The 11,358-nt window shown below is 40.8% G+C and overlaps 1 protein-coding gene across 1 annotated transcript in view; it reads left to right on the top strand.

Annotated features, from left to right (window-relative positions):
- The first annotated feature begins 6,411 nt into the window (after window positions 1-6,411).
- lrrc2 (leucine rich repeat containing 2) overlaps window positions 6,412-11,358 on the top strand; it is an 89,756-nt gene continuing 84,809 nt past the window's right edge. The window contains exon 1 of the mRNA XM_069929114.1: window positions 6,412-6,501. The gene's annotated coding sequence lies outside the window, so the exon portion shown is untranslated. The remainder of the gene's footprint in view (window positions 6,502-11,358) is intronic.

Genomic DNA, 11,358 nt, shown 5'->3' with positions numbered 1-11,358 from the left:
ATTCTAACCTCCATTGTTGTTTATTGGAGTTTCCAGTTCTCACTCCTTATGGTCCATTGTCAATCCTCTTAAGCCCTCATGCCCACAGCTTTGGTGAACTGCAGCACTGATTTTGGGCTCATGACACTTGAATGTCAATATTGTGTCCCCATCTAACGTTACTTCTGGCAGCCTACCGATTAAGTATTCATTACCTTTTAATGGCCTTAATGTAATCTGGTTGTGGAAATGTACAAGAATTAAAATCTTTAGTTGCCAGCTTCACTGAAAGTGTTATCAGACTTTGTAACAGAACTATTGTACTCAAACTAATGTTGTAAGTCCTAGTGTGATATTTCCTTATAGTGTGTTGCAAGTTGTAGTTGTCAACATTAAGGTGCATATAACAAAGCAGCAACATTCTTCCAGCTACAGGGATTGTTGTTACTGAATTAATGGATGCTCCAGTGACACAGCGGGAGGGGGAGGAGGAGGAAATTGGTCTCAAGGTCAGAAGAATATGAACATCCCGGCGAAGAACAATATCCACAGGAAACATCATTTGGACTTTGGGGAACCTCTGTAATGCAGCAGACTATGAGGTGCCAATCAGTAGCATAGAATGGTCCTGAGAGCCAGGAACTGAAAGCCATTAGGCTCTTTCAAGCAGTGAAAAAGCCTGACTGTAAAGGCAGAGGTTCTCCACCTTTATGTCAGGAGATATACCTCTATGAATGCGCCGTGGCTGGCTCCAAAGTGCCAACTACAATCCCTCTCAGAGTAGGATCATGAGTGGAGTGCTATGCCTTGGTGCCTCATATGAATGTACAGCCACAGCAAGCAACTATCTAGGGGTGGGCTGATGATGTCACGATCTCCCCTCTCTCTCCCACCCACTCACCCCTCTCCCTCCATGACAGGGCAGGGGCGACTGGCGTGGGCTGTCAGAGTAGGGGTGGCTGGTGGGGGTTGTCAAAGAAGTGGGGGCTGGCGGGGGCCTTTAGGGTGAGGGCCGTCAGGGCAGGGGGGTACTGGCGGGGGTGGCCAGAGGAGGCAGTCTGGATGGGGTGGATGGCAGAGGCTGTCAGAATGGGGGGGGGCCGGTGGGAGTATGGGGGTGCCAGCAGGTGCCATTAAGGCAGGGGGATGCTGGCAGATGCCATCAGGGCAGGGGTGGCTGGCGCAGGCTGTGACAACCTCGCCGACTGCTCTGGTACCTCACCAGGTCGCTTTGGCCTTCGGGGCCACTCATCAGTGGCTCAAAATGCGGCAGAGCAATGGCCGTCTTCCCTATCCATAATCCCCTATGCAATTGGAACCATTCTGGGAAACACAGAGCGGTTCCAGCTGCATGGGGGATTATGGGTAGGGAAGATGGCCATTGCTCTGCCGCATCTTTATGACAGGTGTTGCCATGGCACCAGTCACCCCGCCTACAGCGGCTCTGGAGGACTCTACTAGGCGCCACATGTGGTGGTGCACCACCGGCCTACTGCAGGAGGCAACCTCTGTACCTGCAGGAGTGTACCTCTGGCCTACTGCAGGGGGCAACCTCTGTACCTGCAGGAGTGTAAGGGGACAGGACAACACCTGGCCGGCTGTCAATCAGTCAACCTGAATGGATCAAGCCCCACCCGGTTGGGTGTCAATCACCCTCCGGGATATAAGCCTGCGCCAGCCTCCCAAAGTCTCACTCAGAGTTACTGCAGCTACAGCCAGCCTGGGTCTGTGGAAGTCTTTGTGGATTAAAGCCTGTTGTACAGTCTTTGCCTTGTGTGTATCTGATTCTGGCTTACAGCGCACCACACCACTCAACATGAATGCGACGCAAGAGAAGCCTTTTCGGGCTACTCCATGAAAGGTAAGTTATATTTTTCTCTCCGCGCTTATAGCTGGCCTCCAGGCAGAGGCTTGGCATGAAAGGTCCTGTTGTGAATCTGGTCTCTTTGACCATAGGAACCAACCCATATGTGTAAGGTTGGATATATGATCATAGGACAACACATATCTGAATGGGGCAATGAATGAGTTTGAGTTCCCGCCTTTAGATTTCTCAGTCAGGAGAAACAGGGTCAGGAAAGTTATCTTCTGAGCAAATATGGTGGCAGTTTCTCAGACCAGTGAGATTAATTCTGTGTCTTCTACTCATTATGCCAGAAAAAGAAAACATGCAATGAAATAAAATTGCACCAAAAATCAGGAATTAAATTACTCAAATTTCACCAACGCTCCCTGAAGTAAATGTAATATTGCTTACTTTGTGTTAAGCCCATTTTCAACTGCATATCACTTTAGAATCAACAAATTTATAGGAGATGACATTTCTGTATACCAAGTCTTCAGTTTTCCTTTACTGTTATTTCATGTAGATATCAGAGCAAATCTTGCTCTTACCACCTAAATAAGGAAAAAGATTCCAGAGCAATAAATTTTTCTTTTTTTTATTGTTTTTTTATTGTAAATGCAAGATATGGACTGATTCTGAATAATTTTGTACACTAATTATATCTCTCCCCACAAGAGTTATACAGATCAAAAGCCAACATTTCAGAGACATGTTTTAGATGAGATGTGGGACTGGGACAGTAACTTTTCTATATGCCATGTGGTTGTGTGTGAAAATTAGGCCAATTTGGCAAGAAATTGCAAAAATGATTAACCAGGATAACAAGAATAGCCTTCATAGGCAACCTGAAGCTTTATCTATTAGGTAATTCCATGGAAATAAGAGAAAAATTGACCAAATATCAAATCAAAATTTAAAAAATAGCACTGATGGTAGTGAAAAATTTTATTGCGATCACTTGGAAGTCCATCTCCCCTCTATTTATAGCACGATGGACCGTGGAACTGAACAGCTGTATACTTATAGAAAAAAACCATATATAACTTAAAGAATAAATATGACATTTCTGTAAAGGACTGGCTGCCATACCTGGACCACAGTATTACAGTAATAAAAAGGAACAAAAAAAAGAGTATAAAGGTAAATATTATACAGTTTCCCCAACTGTACTCTATATATGTTAAATATATGTAAACTCTGACGGTGAATGGATCTGTATGTATGGAAGGGAAGGAGGGAGGGAGGGACTGTTTGGTTTTTGTTTTTGTTTATGAGAAAATGTTTAATATATTGTATATTTAAAATGTTACTATGTATATTTTTTGAAAAAATCAAAAATAAACTATTAAAAAATATACAGTACAATGGAGAAAAGGAAATGAAACTAAAAATATATCATCGCGTGTATGTGTGTGTGTGTGTGATATTCAAGCGGTATAAACTCGGTCCTCCCTTCACTGTAATGGGTGAAAAAAGCATCAAAGTATTATATTTTAAAAAAAACACCTAACCTAGTCTAATTAAAAAAAGAAAAAAAACTAACAAAAAAACATCTGAGCATCTTATCCTGAGGGTTACGTATATTTTGTAGTTTTTAGTTCCTACCGTAAATCAAAAAAAATGGTAAGACTGTATCTCATCTGGAAGAGTAAATACATTTAATCACATTAGAAACATTTACATCTAATGAAAATAAGTCATAAAAGGTCACCATATATCTTCAAATTTCACCGATGAATCAAATACCTGATATCTACTTTTTCTAAGCTTAAAGAAGACATAATATGAGAGAACCATTGAAACACTGCTGGAGGTCTGGAGTCTTTCCATTTGAATAGGGTAACTCTTCTAGCCAACAACGTAGAGAAGACCACAACCTGTTGAACAGGTACAGAAAAATTCCCTATGTCTAGGTCAGTAAATCCAAAAAGAGCAGTTATTGGATTGGGTTGTAGCTCCACCTGGAGTATAGTTGAAAAGATATTAAAAATTTCTTTCCAATTATTTTCTAAGGATGAACAAGACCAAAACATATGTGTCAATGTAGCAATTTCAGATTTGCATTTGTCACCAATAGGGTTAATATTAGAAAAAATACCAACCAATTTATCTTTGGACCTGTGAACCCAGTGAACCACTTTGAATTGGATTAATGAATGTCGGGCACATAAAGAAAATTAAAAAATCTTGTAGTACTGGAGGGACGCAGCGAGTCAGGCAGTAGTCATGGAAAACAATTTACAGTCAATGTTTCAGGCCAAAGACCCTTAATCAGGAAACAGAGACTGCATTTCCCAACTTGCGAAGCAGCACATGATATACCACTCGTAAATATGCTGCTGATCAACATGCTAATGTGGTTATCCCAGAGGGTTATTGTGACCATAGGAATTATGTTTTGGAATAGACAAGTCTAATTAATGATCAAGAGTATGTGGAGTCCATTAAAGATCCAATGGAATGATATTTTTTCCAGGATGTATTCTTGCTCCTTTTTTATGCGTAATTAAATATAATCTGTTTTTATTAATTTCCAGATTACTCAAGTACTGTTGGTGAATACTGATTATATCCAGCATTTTATGCTTTTATTTCAGATTTGCAGCATCTGTAGATTTTTACTTTAATTTTCAGTGGTCAAATAAACAGAGTTAACATTTCTGAGGATTTCTGGTGGAAGACCCCAGCACTCTATGAAACCTGTGCCACCCAGTTACCTTACCAACCTCATATATTTTGGAGGTTGAAAAGAAACCAGAGCATCCAGAAGAAAACCCATGGAGGTCACAGGGAGAACATACAAACTCCTTACAGGCAAGCACTGAATCTGAACCTGGGTCACTGGGGCTGTAATACTGTTGCACTAACCATTATACGAACCCTGCCACTCTTCAATCAATGTTTGGCAAAGATTGTAATCAAACGCGTTTTAAGCTACAGAGAAATGGTAGGGGAGGGCCAGGAGGAAGAGAACAAAGTGAATGTCTGTGATTAAAGGGAAGACCAATGTTATCCCGGTGAAACAATGCTTTCATAACTGTCTTAATTTAGGTGAATGTGGGCAGTTACAGAATTAAAAAAAACAGAGGAACATTCTGCCACTGTGAGATGCTGAAGCCTGCTGTTGTTGGAAATCTGAAGCAAAAGACAATACTGAAAATGTTTAGCACCTGGAGAGAGAGAAAAACTGGGTTAATGTAACAAGTAGATATATGACCATGTTGAGGAACTTTGGGGGGCATCCGAGGCGCTCTAGTATTTGCCAAAGCCCTTTCCTACTCATGGTGTCGAAGGCTAAGGTCGGGTCAGATACAGCAATGAGCTCTCTGAACCCTTCTCCATTAACAATGGCATGAAGCAAGGCTGTGTTCTCGCACCAACCCTCTTTTCAATCTTCTTCAGCATGATGCTGAAACAAGCCATGAAAGACCTCAACAATGAAGACGCTGTTTACATCCGGTACCGCACGGATGGCAGTCTCTTCAATCTGAGGCGCCTGCAAGCTCACACCAAGACACAAGAGAAACTCGTCCGTGAACTACTCTTTGCAGATGATGCCGCTTTAGTTGCCCATTCAAAGCCAGCTCTTCAGCGCTTGACGTCCTGTTTTGCGGAAACTGACAAAATGTTTGGCCTGGAAGTCAGCCTGAAGAAAACTGAGGTCCTCCATCAGCCAGCTCCCCACCATGACTACCAGCCCCCCCACATCTCCATCGGGCACACAAAACTCAAAATGGTCAACCAGTTTACCTATCTCGGCTGCACCATTTCATCGGATGCAAGGATCGACAACGAGATAGACAACAGACTCGCCAAGGCAAATAGCGCCTTTGGAAGACTACACAAAAGAGTCTGGAAAAACAGCCAACTGAAGAAAAAAAAAAGAAAAGATATGACAATCAGATGAAGGACTCAAGCCCAAAATGTTGGTGATGTATCTTCACCTTTGCTACATAAAGGCACTGTTTGACCCATTGAGTTTCTCCAGCATTTGTGTGTTTTTTTCACTTAACCAAGGTGTCAACACAATCCTGCATTTTACCATTAGAATTCACTGGGTGAGTACTTCCAGCATTTTGTGGTTGTATTTTTAGCTATCCAGCACTTACAAGTTTCTTTTTATTTTCAAGAAGTCACTAAAAATTGATGTGAATAATTTATAGTTCTGGTCAAATTGAGCAAAATGAGACTTTGGTCTGCCTATTGCCCAGACTCTTACCTATTCAGTGAATGCTGTAATTCACTGAGTGTCGACCAAGCATTGAACATTGGTTCCTCCAATGTCCAACCATAATGCAGCCTCACCAAAGGTAAGAAATAGGGCTGCACAAAAATGTCTCTTTAATTAAGCTAATTCTAGAGAGGATGTGACAAGAAAGCACTATTGTTCCTCAATTTGATTTCCACATGTTAGCTGACTGACCTTTGATGTTCTCTGCATTTATCCATGTCTTGAATGTTTCATGGAACCCGTGTATGTGGTGTACAGCTTGCAGATCATATAAACAGAATATAAAAATAGTACATTACAGCAACTAAGAGTAGAGTCACACTGGAGATTTGGCATCTCTGCAGGAGATGTTTGCCTGAGAACAGATAAACACAGAGATACATGAGAAAATTGAACAGAAACAGATAAGTCTGGAACTTTCAGCAAGTAAAACATTTTGAATTTGGTAAGTGAAAGGCTTAAGAGTTAAGTTGATGTTGCATTCTAATGTTGCGGAATCAATGATCTGGGAAAGTTCTATTTCATTCCATGACTGGCCTAATTCAAGGCAGTGGGATACAGTTCAGGGAGCTGTGTGCTCAGTCTATCATTGAACTCAAAATATGTAGGAAGTTAGTTGAAGTGGGATGATCAATTCTAAATCAAGTCTTAATTTTACTTTAAATTGTGTTTTAATTAACTTCTGAAGTCCATGTTCAGGGTATAAGAATCAATCTAACCTAAAATTAAAGAAAAAAATTGATTGAATCAGATTTACACATTCTGGTTAATTCAGCACAGGGGAGGAGAAATTAAGTTTTTCTGAATGATTTCCTAATCCTTTTTTGTTTATTTTTTTGATATATTAATTCCACCTAGACTGCTGGACTAAAAGTTCTTGGCATTTGTGTGGGAAATGTCTGAACATCTATCGAAAAGAAGTGTGCCTGCCTTTGAATGTGAATCCGTCTGGACTATTGATGATAATTTTGCAATAAATGAAATCCCAGAGTGGTTATGATCTAGTCATGCAGGGGTGGGCAATGTTTTAATTTTTAAATTAGACATACAGCATAGTAACTGGCCAATTCAGCCCATGAGTACGTACCAGGGATGTAGGTTAATTGGGCAGCACAGACTCGTGGGCTGAAATGGCCTGTTACCATGCTGTATGTCTAAATTAAAAATTAAAAGGTTGCCCATCCATTAATCTAGTAGCTCCAAATTAAAGTGAGGTTACTTTTTATTCTTTCACATTTTTTTTATCCCCCCCCCCACCATTTTTCTTCATCCATCCAGCCCCTAACTCTTACACTGTGCATTCAGTAATATGCAGTTACGTCTGAGCAAATGACTGTTCTTTCCAGTGTGAATTGTGTAAAAGAACGAATCTGGATTTGTAGAGCACTTTTTTCATTCCCAGGCAAGGTACAACTATATCCATGAGGTAAATGATTAATTTCTGCCTTTGACTTTGTAAATTATGTGATATATGTTAGGAAGAAATCATCTGTCTAAATGGCATTTACATTTTTATTATAATTTTAGGTAATCCCACCTTTATCTGCTCCCATTGCTTCCAACTCTTTTCTATTTACTCCATTTCTTGCATTTCTCTCTAACCTTTCGCCTCCCAGTGGTCTCTCCTCTACCTGTCTCTCCATTTCTCTAATATTCTGTTCAATACCCTATCATCCCAGCCCCTACGCAGCTTCTCCCACCACCTCTTTTTCTCCCTTAAGGCACTTGCTATCAGCCCTTCCTACTTTCGTGTTGATAAAGATACCCAACCTGAAAAGTTAACCGTCTAGGGATTTCTTTCCATGGATTCTACCGGACTTGTTGAGTCCCGTCAGCTTCTCATTGTTTGCTCAGGATTCCTGCACCTGCAGTTTTTGTGTTTCTCAGTGGTTTTTTTGTCTTCTCTCATTTTATTCATTGCCTTCTCCAATATATTTTCTCTTGTCGTGTATCTCAGGAATTTTACTAAAATGGATCTTGGTTTTTGTTGTGACTGTGGTTTCGGGGCTAATGTTCTGTGTGCCCTTTCTATTTCCATTCCTTCCTGCATTTCTGGCATTCCCAGGACTTTTGGGATCCATTCTTTTATAAATTCTTTCATGTCTTCATCTTCCTTAAGGCCCACTATCTTTATATTGTTTCGCCTACTATAGTTTTCCATTATATCCATCTTCTGAGCTAACAACTCCTGTGTTTCTTTAACTTTTTTGTCACTTTCTTCCAATTTTCTTTTTAAGTAATTACCTTCCATTTCTACGGCCATTACACGTTCTTCCACATTTTCTAATCTTTTCCCTACATCTGTTATAACCAGCTCTATTCTACTCACTTTTTCTTTTGTACTTTTCATTTTTCTTTTCATTTCACTAAATTCTAGTGTCAGCCATTCTTTTAATGCTTTCATTTGTTCTTGAACATTTTTTTATCTATGTTAATCTTCATTTTACCTCCTATTCCTCTGTGCAGAGCTTGGTCTTCTTCTTCTTCTTCTGTGTCTGCTCTTGGGGTTGTGTCTTCTATTTCTCCTCCTTGTATCTGTGTCTCTTCTGACTTTCTTGTTGAGCTGCTTGTCTCAGTTTGTTGGGTATTTTTTTTCCATGGTTTCTTGATGTTGGTCCTCTTCTTCTGGACTAGTTATCTGTTGTGTCTCTAGTTTCCTTTTTTCTTTCTCATCCCTCCCGTTCCCGTTGCTTTCTTTATCTTCCAGCTGGAGGCCCTGCTGTTGGGCCTCTCTCAGCTGTTCATGCTGCGGAGTTTCACTCCACAGCTGGTCCCCCCTTCCGTCGGTGTTCTCCTTGTCGTGCGCATCACGCATGCGCGATTCCTCGCGCATGCGCAGTTGCGCACCCGTTTGGCTCCGGGAGCCATTTTTGTAGTCCTGTGGTTGGTGGATCGCGACCCTGCGGGGTCTCCACTAACCTCGGGGAGTGGGCTCCTCTTTCCACGGCGGGTCCCTGCTTTTTCGTGCAGGTAAGGCCTTCACCTTTCTCTTCTGGCATCCTTTTTCTTCTTTTCTTCCCGTTGTTTTTGGTTTTTCTTTCTTAGGTGCCATTTTCTCCACACCTTTATTTCTTATTTGTTGTGATTTGTGTGTCTGGGGTTTTGCTTTTTCTTCACTCTTTTCCTTCTTTTCTGGAGAGGGCTAGTACAGTTTTTGTGTTTCTCCAGGAATCATCTAATCTTTGAAAAGTTAATACGAACTTTTTAAGGGACAGGTTCTGCTTTGATTTAATGTTTTGTCTGTATGGCAGTTCTGAGGTAAGAGCAGTGGTCTTACAGTATTATTCAAATGATATGTTAGTCAAGAGCATGGAACTTCTGTTGAAATTTCTAGCAATGAATGAAGTATTCCACCTGTTTGATGCCTGATATTCAGTGTGAGTAAACCATTTGGTTAGACTTGGTGTGACCAAACATTTGGTTATACTCAGAGTGGGTAGACTTGGATGCTCTTCTACACCTCCTCCTCCCAAATATTGTTGACCTTGTCAATGTTGCTTCTTGCCCTTGCGCTAAAGTGATACATTTCTGATCTTGAATCTATGATAGAGTTAAACAAGAAAATCTGCAGATTCTGAGGTTGAATGCAATACACAAATGTGCTGGAGGCCTGGCCAATGGCTTCCTCCTGTTCAGTGAATTTAATTTCTCCTTCTTTTACCTTCATTTAGTTCATCTCTGATCCTTCACTTTTCATCTTGAACTTTTCTATCTTCACCTCTGGTGATATCTGAAAGATATTTACTCTGAGGCTACAGTGAGTTCAATAGATACTTCTCACCCTACCACCTGTATGATCCACATTTCCTTTCACTTGGCTTTTTTGAATCTGCAGAGTCAGCACCTGAGCTACAAAATGCACTCCTGTTTCAATCAGGCAATGTTCCCCATCTGTTGTGGAAGTCTGTTTCCATAACTCCTCTGCCCTATCACCTTCTCCTCTCTCCGTGACTGATGTTCGGCTCCCAATTGTCCTCTCTTTTCATTCCATTAGTCTCCACACATACTTCCACTTGCAGCTATTCTCATTATCAAATAATCTTTCCCTCCTCCCCTCTTTCATCTCTCCATCAAATTCTTGGCCATCTCTCCTTCACCCTCAACACGCATTCCTCTTCCCCAGGAAGATCTTCATTCCCATCATTAAAGGACCCAAATATCCTCCAGGTGAAACTCCAATTTCCAACGTTGGATGTTATCTTTCTTATGTTCTGCTGATCACCTTTATTTTGAGTACAACCCTAAATTTGATTGATTGCCACTCCTCTGTTCGACTCCCTCTCAAACCTGCCTGAGTTCGGCCCTCTGCATTGTTCCAGTGAAATTCAACCCAAGCTTGGCAATCACTTCTGCACTTTTTGACAAGTACCATCCAACCTCCAAGATATACCATTTGATTTAACAGCATAACACCCCACATCCATTCTCTCTGGGGCAGCAATTGGTGGGTAATGTCGGATACATTGAGCTGAGCAACTTGAAATTGAGGACTGGCTTGCTACACAGTAGTCCTGGTTGTCTGCACAGATGTGGACCTGATCTTCTTCTGGACCTTGAGAGGCTTTATGGATCTCACAATTGGCTTTTCCTTTTGCCATCCATTTTCTTGCTGTTTAATTTCAATCATTATTATAGGTGGAAATTGATGTATCTTTAGCTTTGCTTAAGTTTGCAGTAAGTTAGCGTAGCTAAAGCTTTTCTCTTTGGAATGAATAAAGATGAGAGGTGATCTGCAAGATGGAGGTGTGCAAGATTCTGAGAGGCATAGATCAGGTAGACAGCCAGCACATTTTTCCTGGGATGGGAGTAGCAAACATCAGAGGATATCTGTACAAATTGAAGGGAGGAAAGTTTAGGGGAGACATTTTTTTAGACATACGGCATGGTCGCAGGCTATTTCAGGCACTGTTTGACCTGCTGAGTTTCTCCAGCATTTGTGTGTTCTTTTAGCTCTTGGTTTAAATCAGAGTTACTGGCTAGCAACCAGGGTAGTAATAAATACATAAAATACATAGATTATATTAATCAGGAAGGGAAGAAGATAGTTTGTTTTGAGGTGAATCCCCTTTATCATAAAGGAATAAGGAATAAAGACTGATCTTTATCTTGGAAAAATGTTGTTGAGGACCATTAAAGACAATTCTACCAAGGCTGAATAATTTAGCACAGGTGAAGGATCAAATTTAGACCTTAGGATATAAAGATATATAATTAACGAGAGATCTCCATGTGTGTTGTAAATTTAAACGTGTTTTATTCATTTTGTAACTTGTTGCCCACAAAAACAGATTATTGCCATGCA

This window comes from Narcine bancroftii, chromosome 1, assembly GCF_036971445.1.
Source record: "Narcine bancroftii isolate sNarBan1 chromosome 1, sNarBan1.hap1, whole genome shotgun sequence".
In the NCBI taxonomy this organism is placed as follows: domain Eukaryota; kingdom Metazoa; phylum Chordata; class Chondrichthyes; order Torpediniformes; family Narcinidae; genus Narcine; species Narcine bancroftii.
The sequence above is the reverse complement of the archived record's forward strand: the minus strand, read 5'-3'. Positions and strand labels throughout refer to the sequence as shown.